The sequence below is a fragment of the Chiloscyllium punctatum genome, chromosome 45 (assembly GCF_047496795.1).
Source record: "Chiloscyllium punctatum isolate Juve2018m chromosome 45, sChiPun1.3, whole genome shotgun sequence".
NCBI lineage: Eukaryota > Metazoa > Chordata > Chondrichthyes > Orectolobiformes > Hemiscylliidae > Chiloscyllium > Chiloscyllium punctatum.
Window position 1 is genome coordinate 50,544,298 of NC_092783.1, and position 19,102 is coordinate 50,563,399.

General features: G+C 42.3%; 1 protein-coding gene across 8 annotated transcripts in view; it reads right to left on the reverse strand.

Moving 5' to 3' along the window:
- LOC140467397 (prickle-like protein 1) overlaps window positions 1–19,102 on the reverse strand; it is a 144,002-nt gene that overhangs the window by 53,516 nt on the left and 71,384 nt on the right. Inside the window, exon 1 of one of the 8 annotated variants that reach the window (XM_072563732.1) lies at window positions 7,116–7,509. The exons of 5 other annotated variants lie outside the window; for them this stretch is intronic. The gene's annotated coding sequence lies outside the window, so the exon portion shown is untranslated. Of the gene's footprint in view, window positions 1–5,853; window positions 6,447–7,115; window positions 7,510–19,102 lie in introns of those variants that run through there. 2 more of the 8 variants (XM_072563731.1, XM_072563730.1) reach the window with 2 other exon arrangements.

Below are 19,102 nucleotides of genomic sequence, written 5' to 3' on the forward strand. Positions count from 1 at the left end.
TTCCTGGTTCCACCTTGGGTTAAAAAGGTACCTAGGTACAAAATCCTGGTTACAAAATGGGAAGAGAAATAAGTTAAAAGTTTAACATCACAGTTCTTCTATATTCATGGGCCTTTAGTCGGTCCAGACTGGGCTGTCCCTATGAGGGCTCCTATCCCCTGCACTCCCTACGAGGGCTCTCCCTCCCCCACACAGGGCCCACACTTCCTGTGAGGGCTCTCTCTGTCACGCACCGGGCCCCACACTCCCCATGAGGCTCTTTATCTCCCCACTCTGGGCCCCACACTCCCCACGAGGGCTGTCTCTCCCCTGCACTGGGCTCCACACTCTCCACAAGGATTAACTCTCCCCTACACTGGGCCCACACTGGTCTGTGTCCCTCACTGCTCTAAGGGACAAGTTTTAAGTTAAACATTCTGGGGCAAATAATTTGAAGTAAATGTAATATCCCTTGTTGTATCTATCAATTTACTTCTTAGTCTTATTTGAAACATGCTTGCTAAAGGGCTAATTTCAGAGTTTGAAGAAAGCTAAACTAACATGCACAGGCAATGCTGATGTATGGTGAATCACTATCTTTATTGGTAGGAGCTTGTTCAATATAACCACCTCTCCCATCTCATGATAACAGATTTCAGTTCTTGGAAAACTGCGCTGCACCATAATACAAGGCCAGAACAAAATGAACTGGATGTTAATGTAGTGCACAACCATTATCAAACAAAGGGTATTCTTTGCCCTTCCAGCTTCATCCCCTTCTTCCTCACCTCAACAATTTTGGATATTTATTTTAGTGGATAAATTCACATTTCAAGAAATGTTCTGGTCGTGATAAGTTGAACCTTGCAAACACCAATAGCAGAAAATCTGCATGTGGTTCACTGACAGGCCTCTGGTATTTTGTGTTCTTCCTATGCAAGCCAAGATGGTACTGTTGACCAGTCACTCAACCATAGGAGGTGAGAAGGGGCTACTGGCCATGTCTGACTTTGTCTTTCTTTGATATCAATTTGCATAGGAGCTTAGCGCAGACTTGACACTAATGCAAGTGTGGGCCTCACTTTCACATTCAGATTAACCTACTTTGTCTTTGTATAATCTGTTTATTGCTCAAAATATATCAGTTCAAAGTCCACTAATGATCGGTGCTCCATGAATTTTGTTACACAATAAATAACCTTGAATAAATAACATTGAACAACATTACATGGGTGGAAAAGGCTAAACAGGGCTGGCAGCATCTGTGAAGAGAAATCAGAGTTTTAGACCCGAAACGTTAACTCTGATTGCTCTTCACAGATGCTGCCAGACCTGCTGAGCTTTTCCAGCAACTTTTTTTTGTTTCTGATTTATAGCATCCGCAGTTCTTTCGGTTTTCTATTACATTATGATGGTCCCCTGGTGGCATTTCTTTGTGTACATTGTAGCAGAGATTCTTCACCTTGGCAGGGTCAAAGTCCTGGAACTGTCTCCCTAACAGCACAGTGGGTCTATTCACCCAGCTTGGACTGTAGTGGTTCAAAGAGGCACCTCACAGCCAACTTCTCAAGGGGAGTTAGAGTTGGGTAATCAATGCTGGCCCTTCCCAGGAAAGTATCAGAACCAGACCAGCGTTAGAGAAAAGGGCAATTGCTTTAAAATTTCAGCTCTATCTTTCCTCACTGTTTGCTGAGGATAGTGAGAGATGGCAGGCTGTTTGACCAGGGGGTTGCGAAAGGAATGGTCATCCTGAACCCAATTCCTTTCCCCTCTGGGATTGAGATCAATTATTGCACCTGACATCAAAGACGAGCTAACTCAACAGTAACCGAAAAATCAAACCTGAATAGCTTCCAGGTTAGTGAGAATTATTGCTGGACCACATCACAGATGTGTTTGCACAGTCATCATTCAAGGGGTTCTGTATGTTGCCCATTTTGAATGGTCCTTAACTTGTATTTGAAACATGCATGGAATGTACCTTGACATTAGAGTAACAGCACCATAGACTTGCTTAACACCTGCGTTGTCCATGGTGTTCTCCCTTCCTTGCCTGAAATGGAACATGAGAATTGGGAGCATGGGTCGACCATTCTGCCCTGACTCCTTTCAACTCGATCATGGCTGATATTCAACTTCAACACCGTACTCTAGCACTATCCCCTTATCCCTTGACGTCTTTGATATGTAACAACCGATTGATCTCTGTCTTGAACGTAACTACTAACGGCCTCCACAGCCCTCTGGCGTAGAGAACTCCAAAGATTCACTATCATCTTAGTGAAGAAATTCCTCGTCAGTCTCAGCCCTACCCCTATTCTGAGACTGCATCCTTTGTTATAGACCCCTGGCCAGGGATACATGATGGTGAAGGTTCCAGGCACCAAATTCCTTTCCAGACAGTGCCTTTCATACCCTACCTACTCACTGAGCAAAAAGTGTTTCCTTAATTCGCTCTTGATTCTTTTGCAGACCACTTTAGATCACTGTTGTCAGAGAGAAATAAAATCCTCTTTATCTCTTTGTGCTTACTCTGAGATTATGTCTCCTGATCCTAGACTGTTCGACATGGTGAAATAACCTTTGCATATATACTCTGTCAAGCCCTCAAAGAATCTTGCATGTTTCATTACAGTTTCCTCTCATTCTTCTAAAGTCCAATGGATACAGGCCCAACATACTGCATATTTCCTCATAAGATAGTCCTCCATACCTTGGATTAGCCGAGTGACCTTCTTTGGACTGCCTCCAATGCTAATACATCTTTCTCTAGTTAAGGAGCCCAAAACTATTCAATGTATTCTAGCTGTGGTCTGACCAGTGCCTTTTAGCAAGACCTCCCTAATTTTGTGCTTCATTTCCTTTGAAATAAAGGCCAACATTCCATTTGCCTTCCCTATTTTCTGCTGATCCTACTAGCTAGCTTTTTGTGATTTATCCCTCTGAGCTGCTGTTTTTCTCCATTTATACAATATTTAGCTTCTGCATTCTTCCTGTGAAAGTGCATAAACTCACATTTTCACAGATACAAGATCAAATCTCAAAAGGGATCCAATAAAGTGAAAGAAAAGACTTGTATTTATATAGTGCCTTTTATGATCAAAGTAATAACTTATAACAAATCACTTTTGAAGTGTAGTTGCTGTTATAATGTAGGAAACATGGTAGGCAATTTGCATGTCGCAAGACCCCTCAAACACCAATGTGATAGCAATCAGAGATTTTGTGACTTGGATGGAAAGATGAAATGGGCCAAGACACTGAGGAAAATCCGCCTGCTTTTCTTTGAAATAGAGTCTATGGGATCTTTCTATTCATCAAAGAGAGCAGGCAAGGCCTCAGTTTAATATCTCATCCAAAAGTTGGTAGCTCTGATTGTGCGGCACTCCCTCAGTACTGCACAGGAATGCGAATATGTGCTCGAAATAAAATTTGCATCTTACTGTAGCATTTTTTAGCTACTTTATCCTCATCTAGAAAATGTTGGCACCATTTCCTAAAGAAGCAGACGACGATAAAGGTAGATTTACTGGAGTGCTGCCCGACTATTCTCTCATTAGAAGCAGAGGGGGGACTGGTAGTTACATAACCTGATGGTCACCACCCCCCAGCTGAGGGGAAGAGATTGAAAAAGAGAGTCTTTTGTGGGAACCTCAGCCAATTCAGTTATTGAACTCGCACTGTTGGAATTACTCCAGATCGCAAAGCAGCCATTCAGCCAACTGAGCTAACCTCTTACTGGGAGCCTCAAACACTGAGAAGGAATCAGAAATTTGGCAGTGGGTACACTTCCTAAGTTCCTACAATGCAGCGTGGGAATGGAGCAAGTTTGCTACAAGTTTTATCCAGTATCCCTGTCCTCAAAAGTAAATCGTTAAGGCATAAGTGGGATCATGAGATTCTTTAAATGTCCTCTAGACTCAGTTGTAACAGTTGTGCATTTGACTCACTGCTGGATCTGATTGCATGATTGAGGCAACATGGTAAAGCAATGGACTGAGTGGCTCCCATGTCTTATGGTCTTATCGACGAATAGACAAATTCTTAATTGCTAAAGGAATCAAGAATTATGGGGAAAGCTAGGAAAGTGGGATTGTGATTATCAGATCAGCACAATCTCATTGATTGGCTGAATGGTCTACTATTGCTCCGACAGCTTGTCATCTTAATTAGTACCAAGGTGTGAATTTTTGATTGTGACATTGAGCATTTATGCAGAAGGAAAGCTCTCCTGATGTCCTGACCAACAAACACCCAACAAACCCCAATTAACTGGCCTATCTTGTTCCTCTTTGAAAGATTATAAAATACCTTGTGATGACCTGAGAATGGGAAAGGCACTACATCCACATGAGGTTTTTTTTAGATTAGATTACTTACATTGTGGAAACAGGCCCTTTGACCCAACAAGTCCACACCGACCCGCTAAAGCGCAACCCACTCAGACCCATTCCCCTACATTTACCCCTTCACCTAACACTACAGGCAATTTAGCAAGGCCAATTCACCTAACCCGCACATTTTTGGATTGTGGGAGGAAACCCATGCAGACATGGGGAGAATGTGCAAACTCCACACAGACAGTCGCCTGAGGTGGGAATGAACCCGGGTCTCTGGCGCTGTGAGGCAGCAGTGCTAACCACTGTGCCACCGTGCTGCCCGCGTTGTTTTGTTCAGCAGAAACGAGACTCGCTATATAAAGATGCTTCAGGAGAGAGAGGGGAATTTCATACACTGAGCAGGGAGTGGACACAGAGTATGGGATGGATACTGGATGAGGTGGTTTGCCATCAGGCTGAATATAGAGCAGAGTCTATACAAACAGAGGGATAACATTGAGAAGAAGAAACCTCTGAGACAAAAAGTCTGCATAAGCAACAGATGGATAGACAGTCTGTCATGGCTAATCTTTTAAAGGAGGCTATTGTAGCAGACCTCATTACTTTGCCAAGTTCAAAACTGAACTCGAGCAAACACTGGGAGAACAGGAAGGTGGGCATCAGGTCAGAATTCTGAGATTTATTTTGCCAACAATGAAAATCAATGAAACTTTCATCAATTTCAAAGATAAGTTGAAGCATTTGATGTTTATTTTTGGAAGCAAGATTTTGGTGACTGGGAATTTCTAGACAACCCACTCAAACATCACACTAAATGGTTGGCAACTTAGCTAGTTGTTCCATGAATTTAGTCAATCCGAATGTATGATCCAACAATGGCCTCTTTTAAACACCGGAAAGGAGCTGTAAGCATACTGCACTAAAATAATAACTTGGCTAAAACAAGCACAGCTTTTCAACTGAAATTTAAATGGTTAACACTGTGAATATCGATTTTGGCAGCCAATGCAACCCAACCAGCTGAACAGTGACTGTGTAACTAGACAGTATGAACAGTATATAAACCAGTGAACTGCTACCCAAAAACATGCTCTAACATTAGTAGGACCTCCCATGTGATGTATCCCCATGGGGTCAGACGGTTTTAATTGTTCGCCTCTCACCCTGAGTAGATTCAGCTGAACAATGATCTTGAGCACATTTCACTTTTAAAGCATGCGAAAAGTCTCCCTTAATATAAAGGAGCAGGGTCTGAGAGTTCACATTCAGTTGTGGGGTGGGACAGTGCTTCTTTTAAAACCCATAAGCCCAGCCGAACTTCACTCTTGCAGATTCCATCCCCTTTAAAACTTCTTGATTTGAATCTCACTTTCAAAACTTGCTTGCGGGTACTCTGAACAATTATTAACTGTCTACCTAAGACGCAGCGATACGACATTCTGGACTGGAAAGGAATCCCATGCCTTTCTGATTTTACACAATGTTCAGTGCAAGTAAATACGAAACAGACTTCAAGCAACATTTGAAATTTTACCTTCTTCCCACCTCGATTTCTGGAGCTGCTGAATTCTTTGGTAGTGAAATACGTTTATCCTCTCTGTTTCGCAGGAGTGCCTTTTCAAAGTACAGCAACTGTGGTAAAGCAATATCCACTTATCTCTCGCCTTCCACTCCAGTTCTTTGCGTGTGGAGACTGACTGCTTTGTGGTGTGTTTAGCACTGAGGAGTTAGAACCACCCACTGTACATGAAGTACAGGAACTGACTTGCTTGCCCTGAGCTAGGTTATTTTATATGCTAATAACTCTTCTCCCATTGCAATTGTTAACCAGAGAGCTCACTTTATCAACCTGCTATCAAGCCTTCATAATGTGCTTTGTCAACAGACTGCAATAAAGGCTGTTTGTGCTTGAGAGCCCTGAACTGGCACCTTCTTCTAATGTAAGCTGTGAATTAATTGCGTGGGGAAGCAGAGACCAATAGGCGAAGCTCTGTTGTACTTTCATTAGCTGTCGAGAATTCAATATGTTTTAAGCACTGTGTTTGTGCTAATCAGGGCATATTGCAAAGTACTTTTCTGTTCATGTACAGAATGCTATCATGAGTAGGCTCAAGGGATTCACCACAAAGGCTGTCAGAATGTAAAGCTTTCACTGAAACTAATCCATATTTAGGTTTGCAAAATAGTGGCACCACTGGAGAGCAGAATTTGATCTGCTTTGTACTGCTGTTGCTGTCTTTTGACTCTCTGTGTAACAGTATCTTGTCACATTCCTTGAATGAGTCATAAACTCAGTCTTAAATGCACTGGTCATGATTTGGTTCGGATTTACATTCCCAGTTTGCAGCTTTGGTCCTGGTTAAATTCACGTCCGGGTGAACAAATGGGTCTCGTGTCAGTGCTAATTTCGTCTTTGTAAAAGCAACAATAAATTAGCTGCGGAGAAAGTGAGGACTGCAGATGCTGGAGATCAGAGTTGACAGTGTGATGCTGGAAAAACACAGCAGGTCAGGCAGCATCTGAGGAGCAGGAGAATCGATGTTTCGGGCATAATCGAATTGAATTGAATTTATTGTCACGTGTACGGAGGCACAGAGAAAAGCTTTGTCTTGCAAGCAATACAGACAGATCACAGAGTTAAGTAGCATAGATAGTAAATAATAGGTAAACAGTGGCAAAAACAAAAACACAGATACAGGCGAATGTTAAGAGTTTGAGAGTCCATTCAGTATTCTAATAACAGTAGGGTAGAAACTGTTGTGAAACTGGCTGGTGCCTGTGTTCAGGCTTCTGTACCTTCTCCCCAATGGTAGAGATTGTAGAAAAACATTGCCAGGGTGGGATGGATCTTTGAGAATGCTGGCGGCCTTTCCTTGACAGCGGACCTGGTAGATGGATTCTCTCGATGGGAGATTGGCCTTTGTGATTGTCCGGGCCGAGTTCACCACTCTCTGGAACTATCTCCGATCTTAAATGGTACAGTTGCCGTACCAGATAGTAGTACATCCAGAAAGAATGCTCTCAATGGTGCACCTATAAAAGTTGGCAAGGGTATTTGCTGTCCTGCCAAATTTCGTCAGCTGCCTGAGGAAGAAGAGACGTTGTTGGGTCATTGTAACCAGTGCGTCCACATGAAGAGTCCAAAAGAGCTTGTTGTGGATGACCATTCCCAGGAGAAGCTCTTCATCTTAATTCCTGATGAAGGGCTTATGCCTGAAACGTCGATTCTCCTGCTCCTCGGATTCTGCCTGACCTGTTGTGCTTTTCCAGCACCACAATCTCAACAATAAATTAGCTGCACTAAATTCTGACCATCAATTTAGCCCTTGGGGTTAAAGTGAACCTGTTTCAGGGATTTACCTTTTGCCAGGTACGGAGACAGGATAGTAGCTATTAGGGTTGCTAAATGAAGTTGGAACTTTCATCAAAAGAATCAAACTCCTTGCCATTAACAATGCCCAGGCCATGCCCCATTAATTGGCCAACATGACGTTCTGTAAGACCCATCCATTCCCAGACCGATTGGAAAACAATAAGACTTTTCATCAGTCAATTGGATGTCTCACGACTGTTAGTCAAATGGCTTTTCTCTCCTGGTTTGCTCTCAGCAGTACCCGAGTGATCAAGCTCTAATTCCTGAAGATTCCAGGACAATCCGGAAGAATTGGTAATGTTAACATGTATCCATTCTGTCTTCCTGTCTTCCCCAGTCATTAATTACTTGCACCATTCTCTCTGTTGGGACATACTGTTGCCAGAAACATCTTTAGTGCACGGTTAATTTGTGAAGACTGATTAGAGATCAGTAATGGAACTGCCCTTGAGAGAACCTCTAATGTAAACAAATTTACAGGGACCAGACGCTGACTGTAATTCTGGCACTGACATTTAATACAAAAGAAGACATTTAGCATCTTCCGTGATAGTTTAATGATTGTCTGGCACTGGACCAAATAGACCAAGAGTGTCCTGGCATTTCATTGTTGTGTTCCTACATGGATACACCTGTGCTTGAACATACAGGGAGCAGGATTACGCTATACAGCCCCTTGCACCTACTCCATCATATAATAAGATCATGACTGATCTGATTATTACCTCAAAATCACTTTCCCTCTATCCCGATTACCTTTCACCCCTTGGTTATAGAGTCATGGAGGTTTGCAGCATGGAAACAGGCCCTTCGGCCCAACTGATCCATACTGTCCAGTTTTCACAATTAATCTAGTCCCATTTGCCTGCATTTGATACATATCCCTCCATATCTATCCCATCCATGGACCGGTCCAAGTGTTTCTTAATTGACAAATGGCTTCCACCGCTACCTCTGGCAGCCCATTCCAGACACTCACCACCTTCTGTGTTTAAAACATTGCCCCTCTGGACCCTTTTGTATCTTATAACTACCTTTGTTTTATAAATATACAAAAAATCTACTTCCACCATTCCAATGAGTTATAAAGAAAGGCTGGATAGGCTGGGACTTTTTTCCAGATTAAAGTGGTGCTGGAAAAGCACAGCAGGTCAGGCAGCATCCGAGGAACAGGAAAATTGACGTTTCGGGCAAAAGCCCTTCATCAGAAATAGAGGCAGGGTGCCTGCAGAGTGGAGAGATAAACTTTTTTCACTGGAACATAGGAGTTTGAGAGGTGACCTGATAGAAGTTTATAAAATAACGAGAGGTTTAGTTAGAGTTAATGGTACATAGAACATAGAACATAGAAAAATACAGCGCAGTACAGGCCCTTTGGCCCTCGATGTTGCGCCGATCCAAGCCCACCTAACCTACACTAGCCCACTATCCTCCATATGCCTATCCAATGCCCGTTTAAATGCCCATAAAGAGGGAGAGTCCACCACTGCTACTGGCAGGGCATTCCATGAACTCACGACTCGCTGAGTAAAGAATCTACCCCTAACATCTGTCCTATACCTACCACCCCTTAATTTAAAGTTATGACCCCTTGTAATAGCTGACTCCGTACGTGAAAAAAGGTTCTCATGGTCAACCCTATCTAAATCCTATCTAATCACCTTGTACACCTCTATCAAGTCACCCCTAAACCTTCTTTTCTCCAATGAAAACAGCCCCAAGTGCACTGGTAGTTATCTTTTCCCTAGGGTGGGGGATTTGAAGAAAGGGGGTGCATTTTTGAGGTCAGAGGAGAGAGATTTAAAAAAGACATGAGTCAAATCTTTTACACAGAAGGTGGTTCAATATGGAATAAACTTCCTGAGAACGTGGTGGATGCGGGTTCAATTACAATATTTAGAAGACATTTGGACAGATACGTGAATAGGAAAGGTTTGGAGGAAATGGGCCAGGAACAAGCAGGTGGGACTAGATTAGTTGGGATTATGTTCAGCATGGACTGGTTGGGCCAAAGGGCCTTTTCCGTGCTGTGTGACTCTATGATTCTATGACTCATGATCCTCTGTGAGAAAACAAACTTACCTCATTTCTGTTTGAACTGGGTGACACTTCATTCTTAAACAGTCCTTGACACAACTTGCACTGGTTGATTGTTGAGGCAAAGTGCAGTCGCAGATTTGAAATTGATTTTCACCACAGTCTAACTTCACCCTCAATCCAGTGGCCTGATTGTTATACCCTCATGGAATACTCATTCACCTCAGTTTGTATATACCTACGTCCCAACAAACTCCAACCCCGCTATTTATTTAGCTCAGTTTTGAAAGAGTGAATCAACTCATTACCTGCCTTAATGACTTTAGCTAGACATTCCTTCTAATTTAGTTTGAGGCATAGTAATTTCAAATCTGTGACCTCTAGTTCTTTGACAGCCATCTAAGCCAACTGCCTTAAGTCAACATATGTCTGTTTATGCTTCTCCACATTCTAGTACCTGTTCCACAACTGACCGTGACCTACGAAATTGTGCTTGCAATGTTAAAGCAGCAGATTGTTTGGGGGTTAACGTCTGAAAAATGAGTGTTACGCAGAGCAAAATTGGGGGTTAATCTGATACTCTGATTCTGTCCCCACTGTAACACTGCACCTGAATATCTTCTATTCCTTCTTCAGCTAGTTGCACCCACCAGTGCCTAAACTGTGTACAACAGTGATTTTTTTTTATTTTCAAAAATAAACTTTATTCATAAAATTATTTGGATCTCTTTACAATTGGTCATGCCATTCTTATGCACTAAACTGTGTACAGCAGTGATCACTTCAAGACAATAATGAATCTGACAGTTTTTTTTAGGTTGGATTACTTACAGTGTGGAAACAGGCCCTTTGGCCTAACAAGTCCACACCGCCCCACCGAAGCGCAACCCACCCATACCCCTACATCTACCCCTTACCTAACACCACGGGCAATTTACCATGGCCAATTCACCTGACCTGAACATCTTTGGACTGTGGGAGGAAACCAGAGCACCCGGAGGAAACCCATGCAGACACAGGGAGAACATGCAAACTCCACACAGTCAGTCACCTGAGGTGGGAATTGAACCCAGGTCTCTGGCACTGTGAGGCAGCAGTGCTAACCACTGTGCCACCCAGTTGTCACCACAGATTTCCTGCAATAGTTTCCCAGTATATTTGCAGGCAACACCACTTCTTACTAATCCTGAGCTTCTGATTAGTCGGAAACAATAGGTTTATTAGTTGTTTAGAGACATTATTACATTATTCAGAAAGCCAAGGAGTATGGATTTGTTATTTAAGGCTGTTTGAAGGATAGTCGCACTTATTTTTGTATGGCTAAAAGCCTTAGCGATGCAAATTCCCTCACACAATTCATGTACCTGGAGACGGTGAAAAGTTTTGTTTTGTGTGCAGTACAGGCAGGTCGTACCAAAAAAAGTGTATTAGGGTAATAGAGTTCAGTGAGGAATACAGTTTTATGGCTGCAGAGAAGCACAAAGAGTGAGATCAACATTAAATTTAAAATTTGAGAGATCCATTCAGAGGTCTAATAAAATGTGGGCGAAGAGTATCTACTAAAAGCAACCTGTGATAAATTTAGTGGACTGAGTATGAATTTATGCATCTGGGCCCCATCCTACTTGATTTTTGGGTGGCAAATTAATTTGTTGAAATGTAACATTGCCAACCACCGAGAATGGCAGCCAAAAAAACCACAAATCAGCACATTCTTCCTATTTCTACACTGTCTGTCCTCACATTACCTATGTTCTTCCACCCACTGCTTTGCATTATTGTTCTTCTCTTATATCAGCTCCTTCAAAGGCATACCACAGAAGAACCTAGTTTGCACTCAGAACGTTCTTGCTTTCCTAGCTGTGGCTTAGACGAACACCCACATTCACACTGCATACTGAAGTCTCTGAGGAAAGAGAGCCATGCATTATACCACATTTTTTCATAACCACAGAATATCTCAAAGTCATTTCGAACCAATGAAGCAATTTTGAAGCATGGTCAATGTTGTCATGTAGGAAATGCAACAGCCAATTTTCACACAGCAAGCTCATAAAAACAGCAACGACCAGATCATTAGAAAAACTGATTTTGACTCAGAGTTAAATAGTGGTCAGGTCTCCAGGGACAACTCCTTCGTTTTTGTAATGATGCCTCACTCTCCTCCTGTTTCCTTAGTATTTACAAGGAACTAATTCGGAGTGTGATGGAAAAGTCTACACTTGCCTGCATGAGTGCAGCTCCAACAATGCTCAAGAAACTTGACACCGTCCTGCTTGACTGCCACCCCATTCATTAACTTAAACATTCACTCCCTTTATCACTGATGAACTAGTGGCAGCAGGCTGTACCATCTACAGGATAAACTACAACAATTCCCTCAAGCTCTTTGGGCAGCACCCGTGATCCCTACCACCTAAAAGGACAAAGGCAGAAGATGCATGGAAACATCACAACCTGAAAGTTCCCCTTCAGTAGGGCAGCATGGTGGCTCAGTGATTAGCATTGCTGCCATGCAGCACAAGGGACCCGGGTTTGATCCCTACCTTGGGTCTTTGTGGAGTTTGCACATTCTCCCCCTATCTGCGTGGGTTTTTCTGGGTGCTCTGGTTTCCTCCCACAGTCCAAAGGTGTGCAGGTCAGGTGAATTGGCCATGCTAAATTGCCCATAGTGTCAGGTGCATTAGTCAGGGGTAAGTGTAGGGAATTGGGCACTGGTGGGTTACTCTTCAGAGGGTTGGTGTGCACTTGTTGGGTCAAATGGCCTGTTTCCACACTGTAGGGAATCTAATCAAGTCTCAGGCAATCCTGACTTGGAACTGTGTCACTAGGTCAAACTTTTGCACTCCCTTCCCCATCAACACTGTGAGTGTCCTGAAACTGTAAGGATTGCAGTAACTCAAAAGCAACTTGCCCCACCTTCTCCAGACAATTAGGCATGTACAATAAAAGGTGGCCTACCTATTGCCACTCACTTCCCATGAATAAAACTAAAAAAAATAAGCCAGGCACACATTGCTTACAGATAAAGGCACACAGTGCAGCCAGTACAGTGCTAATTGTGCAAATTTTCCCTATCAAACCTGCTAACTCGTGACTCAGATCAATTTTACTCACAGAATTTCTCAGGTAAAACTATGCTTCCCTTTCTTGTATTTCTCTGGAGAAAGAATCCTGGTGTACTTGGGTGACTGCTGTGGAATTTGCAGACTCATGTACATTAAACTTGCAAGTCTCATCCTTTCTCCAACTCACTGAAGCATATGACAAATGCTGGAGATCACAGCGGGTCAGACAGCATCCACAGAGAGAGAGAGAGAGCTAACGTTTAAAGTCTGGATAATTCTTCAGCAGAGCTGGAGTGAAGTGACTTTGTTAGCTTGCTGTCTCTCCACGGATGTTGCCTGACCCGCTGAGATCTCCAGCATGTATTGTTTTCAGTACAGATTCCAGCATCTGCTGTAATTATGCTCCTTCATTGAAGGATATGACTGGTGTCAATATACAATCAGTTAAATTAATGCAAAGACCACCAGCATAAAATCACAGCTTCTGGCAAACATTAATTATTTTACTGCTTTTCATCTGAAGCCGTCCTCCTAATAACATACTGTTACTGCTTGCAGCAATCCAAGCCCCTCTGGCTAAAACTTTTACTTACCCCTTTAACAATGCTATTGCCTTTAAACTTTAGAAAGTGTCTGGATTTCTGTTCCCCCAAAGGCCTGAGCCCAACAGGGTAATAAAGGCAAACAGTGTTTTGACAAATTTATCATATTTTTAAATGATTTCTTTTTACTTTCCACTCAGCCTTTTTCACTTAATCCATACTATAAACATTCATTTTTTTTGTCTCTCTAAAAATTGTTTACTTTGTTTTACCAGGCAGCTTCTGAAGACCTCGCTTCTGGGAGGTCTGCTCCCTTACCCCACCCCTGCCTGTACTTTTCCCAGGTCCAAGACTAATTTGTTTCCACATCTGAATTTTCCTGGGTGTAGCTGCATTTTTCTTTGTCTCCTAAAAGCTGCAGCTGAAAATTAATTATGCCTTTTCATCAAGGAATACCATTTCACCCAGATTTTCTTTTCATTTTATTCTGTTAATCGTTTCTTAAGACAAATAAAATGAGAAGCCATATCCGCCCTTTCTAGTGGCTCAGGTGGAAATGTAAGACTCGGAGACATTGCTTGAAGAGAAGGAATTAACTCACTGACCTCCACCTCCCGATTTCATCCTTTCTGCCCAAAGTCACTTGAGAACTGTCTTCATCTCGCTGCTGCGTGTTGGTAGATTGTTGTATACAAAATGCCTGTCACGTCATCCTACACATCAACAGTGACAACACTCCAAAATATGTTGAAGTTCTTTTGAGCTGTTTCTGAGATAAGGTGAATGCAAATTCTTTTGTCCTTTTTTAATTGTAAGGCCTGGACAGATTCAAGTTCTGACTTGATGTCTCTGGTGTTACTTTACTCATAACCAGAGTTCCATATTACAGTCTAGTTCACCGTACAATTCAGTAAGCAGATTAATGACTTTTGAGGTGAACTAAATGTTTTATTTTCTTGCTGGTTTTCTCTTCCATCAGACACAATTCCAAATGTTTTAGCAATTTGCCATCCTTCATGTCTACACCTTGCTAATGAGTGTTACAGTATCTGGCTGTCCATCTACACATGAATGCAATTCTCATTGTGATGTCATATACACACGCCCAATCTGGGTGGCAGGTTCACCATCAGAAGCAGAAAACAGGAGCAGTTTACTTCCTACAACCTAATTCACCACAGGTTGGTGATGGATGTTGGGATGGGTGGGCGGTGTGGGGGTTTGGGAGGGGGGGGGGAGGTGGTGAAGAGTGGAGCGGTGTAGGTTAGCAATCCCGAGCTTTTCTGATTTCTACAGTTCGGCTACTCACTGAATAAAATCACTGAATTGTGTGTGTTTTATTCCCTTGGTTATAAGTTGATATATTGTCAATATAGTGACAGATTCCAATTCAATTTAAGCAGGCAAAAGTCATCTTGATTCTTGGTGCCTTAGGCATGTGATGTGATACATTTCTGGGGATTAATAGATGCAAATGGGCTTGCAAGAAAAAGGCTGAGTGCACTTCCTGTTTCATATTACTTATAATACACAAGTAAACACTATAACGGTGTGTGGATAAATATTACGTATCCTCTATTTATAAGTCCACAGTAATGTCAGGACTGATCCTGTAACTGTTAGCAGAATGTTGTCAGGATAAACTGGGGGTAAATTTTACCATTGACTGCTGTGCAAAATGCATCATGGAGGATCAGTTACACATTATAGACTCTCACCTCCCCACCTGCCGCACCACCTCCCAACCCCCTTCCATCCCTCAGACTCTTCTTCCTTTGTCTGGTTTTGTATTCCCGCTGAAACTCCCTTTTGGAATGTCTTACCAGAAGTAATGGTCACACTAGTGAAAAGTAAGTTCAATCAGGTTCACTGTAGGAAGACAAAAAGCGAGTGAGACTATTTGTTGAAGATCTGCAGAGGATCTCTGTTTGTGATGATAGTATTTGGTATTCTTGCCTTTATTCGTCAGTGCATTGAGTATAGGTGTTGGGAAGTCATATTGTGGCTGTACAGGACATTGGTTAGGTTATTTTGAAATACTGTGTGCAATTCTAGTCTCCTTGCTATAGGAAGGATGTTGTGAAACTTGAAGGGGTTCAGAAAGGACTTTCAAGGATGTAGCCAGGGTTGAATGGTTTGAGCTATAGAAATAGGCTGAATAGGCTGGGGCTATTTTCCCTGGGGCGTAGCGGTTGAAGGGTGACTTTAAATAGGCTTAAAAGATTATTACGGACATGGATAGGGTAAATAGACAATGTATTTTCCAAAACTAGAGGACATAGGTTTAAGGTTAGAGGGGAAAGATTTGATAGGGGCAGAGGATGGTGCGTGTATGGAATGAGCTGCCAGAGGAAGTTGTAGAGGCTGGTACAATTGCAGCATTTAAAAGGCATCTGGATGGGTTTATGTATAGGAAGGATTTAGAGGGATATGGGCCAAATACTGGCAAATGGGACTAGATTAAATTAGGATATCTAGTCGGCATGGACGAGTTGGACTAAAGAGTCTGTTTCCGTTCTGTACATCTTTACAACTCTAGCAACAAAAAAACTATTGTCCCATTACATGACGTTTTCAGAATGTGTTATTGAATTTATCTCTTGAAAGTGGTGACCTATACTGGTTCCTTTGACAGTTCTCTATCACCTTACAATAACCATTCTTTCGGCTCGTTCAGGCAACATTTATTGGCAGTTTATCTGGCTTCTCAAAGTCCACATGGCTACTTTACCTAAAGGTATTGCTGGATATTCCAGTTGGAATATGCATAACCTCATTTTAATCCTGAGAATGAGTAGTTATACAAAAAAATTATTTTCTTCCCCCTATCAGTTTATCTTCTGAACCCTGCTCCAGTATCATGACCTTGTAATGGTTTATTTGTGTCAATTGATTTAAAAAACAACGATTAACTCAACACATGGGATCAAACAGGACTCTTTTCAAAGCCGCAGAACTGTTGGCAATGATAACAAATTTTGTTAATGAATGGATGATCTCAATTTATTGAGGGCATTAAGATTGTGGTCAGGCTTGTAACATTTAACACAATCTTATGTCTCAGTCTTGTAATGGATATCTCTTTACCACTTTGTTATAATTCCTGCACAAAAAAGAAAACCATTTTCAGCTGCCAAGGCCCAGTGTTCTGGAATTCCCGCCCTAACTTCATTGCCAATCTACCTCTCTCCTGCATCTCTGGCACTCTACCTCTCCCTCACCTTCTACCATTCTACCTTTTGTCACCTCTCTGACCATTCTAGCCCTCTCTCATCTCTCTGACCACTCTACCTCTCTCTCGCCTCTTTGCCAATCTATCCCTCCCTCACCTCTCTGTCAATCTGTCCCTCTCTCACCTCTCTGCCAATATATCCTTCTCTCGTCTCTCTACCAATCTACCCCTCTCTCACTTCTCTGTCAATTATCCCTCTCTTACCTCTCTACCAGTCTATCCTTCTCTCACTTTTCTGCCAGTCTACCCCTCTCACCTCATCTTTCCTCCTTTATGATGATCCTGTCGTATCTCTATGACCAAATGTGCCTAATCTAGAAACATTGGAATTGGTTGAGGCCTTTCAGTCCCTTGATCCTTCCTCAACATTTGTTGAGATCATGGCTGAACTGATTTTTATTTTGCGCACTATGTCAAATCGTATTCAATAATAATGATCACACGGAACATCTTGGAACATTTGATGATGAATCCAAATTGCTCCTTTCCCTTTCTTCAGCTGGAATCAGGAATAAATGACTTTAGGCTAAGATCCAGATGATAGAAAAGGTAATCAGTATCACTTTGACTTCGGTCAGATGGTGAAGTGAAGGTCTTCGATTATCAAGGATCTCCCCAGACAATTAAAGGCAAACATTCCAATGGGAAAGAATAATTGTTTCCAGTGTGGACTACACTGCTGGGTCCCCCCTTCCACTCCACACTGACCTACTGGCCACTGACCACATCTGAAATATAGGCACTGTAACATGTTCGTTAGACTAGCGAGGGTCTACACCTTTTGCTAACATATTGGGGGGGCAAAGGTAAGGTAGAATTTTTAAAAATATCTTTCAAAAAAGGAGAGTCAATTTATTTTCGAAAGTCATTGAAATATTGACACACTAATGGTTCAAAATGAGCTGATTGTAGGCATTTGATTTGGTTCCTTCGAGTTCCCATATAGCACCTTATAAAATTTATATTGATGCAACACCTTTAATGTAATAAGTGATTCCAAGGGTTCAAAGGAGTATAATACAATAAAATATGACACTAAGCAACATATAAGCAATGGCCTATTAATCCAGAAACTCTGCTAATGTTCTAGAGAGCAGAAGAATCGACGTTTTGGCCAAAAGCCCTTCATCAGGATTCGATTCCTGATGAAGGGTTTTTGCCCGAAACGTCCACTTTCCTGCTCCTCGGATGCTGCCTGACCTGCTGTGCTTTTCCAGCACCACTCTGATCTGAACTCTGGTTTCCAGCATCTGCAGTCCTCACTTTTGCCTAATGTTCTAGGTTCAAATCTCACCATGGCAGATGGTGGAATTTCAATCCAATAAAAACGAAATCTGGAATTAAGAATTGAATGATCACCATGAAACCATTGCCAATTGTTGGAAAAACTCTTCTGATTTACTAATGACCTTTAGGGAAGAAAATCTGCCGTTCTTACCTGGTCTGGCCTCTACATGTCTCCAGACCCATAGCAATGTGGTTGACTTTCAACTGCCATCTGAAACAGCCCGAGAGAGCCATTCAGTCCAAGGGTATTTAGGGATGGGAAGGAAATGCTGGCCAACCAGTGATGCTGTGTCCCACAAAGTGAATAAAAAAGAAAAAAGCAGAGTTGACCCAAGGCTTGATCAAAGATGTGTGTGTGTGTGTGTGTGTGTGTGTGTGTGTGGTGGGGGTGGGGGGGAGAATTACAGGATAAATAGGAGGGTGGTGGGGGTGGTGGGGGGATGGGGGTGAGGTAGCTGGGAAGGCAATAGGTAGATGCAGGTGTGGGGTGATAATGATAGGTCAGAGTGGAGGGTGGGAAGGAAGATGGACAGATGGGACAGGTCAAGAAGGTGGTGCCAAGTTGGAGGTGGGGAGGTGGGGAGAGGGGAGATGTGGAAGCTGGCGAGGTTGACATTGTTGCCGTGTGGTTACAGGGTCCCAAGGCAGAAGATAAGGCGTTCTTCCTCCAGGCGTTATGTGGCTTGGATTTGGTGGTGGAGGAGGCCCAGGAAGTACATGTCCTTGGCGGAGTGGGAAGGGGGAGTTGAAGTGTTCGGCCACTGGTCCTGCACCCTGCACATTAACTCTGTTTTTTCTCCACAGATGCTGCCAGACCTTCTGAGTTTCTCCAGTTACTTCTGTTTTTGTTACAAGTTTAACGAATAATAAAGAAAAAAGTACATGTTTCTATTTGGCATGAAAAAGAAGTCCTAAAGGGATTAATAGAAATATAAGGGATAGAAATACTTGACATACAAAATAGATCTGAATGCTAATAGCAATGTAACATTTATTCTGTTTACAACCTGATTGCTTCTGGATTATGCAGTTGCTAATTATATTGTATGATTGAAATTATGACAGTTAGATTTTTAATTCCTACCTGATTTACAACTTTGTGGATTATATGTTCCTGTGCGTGCATGAAAAGTATGAGGTAAGTGGCTATTTTAATTTGGATCAGTCCTAATCATAGGTTAAGTTTAACACATAAAGCAAAGAAACCAGTTTCAAACCAGTTTTCTGTTCCAAAGGCTGAGTGA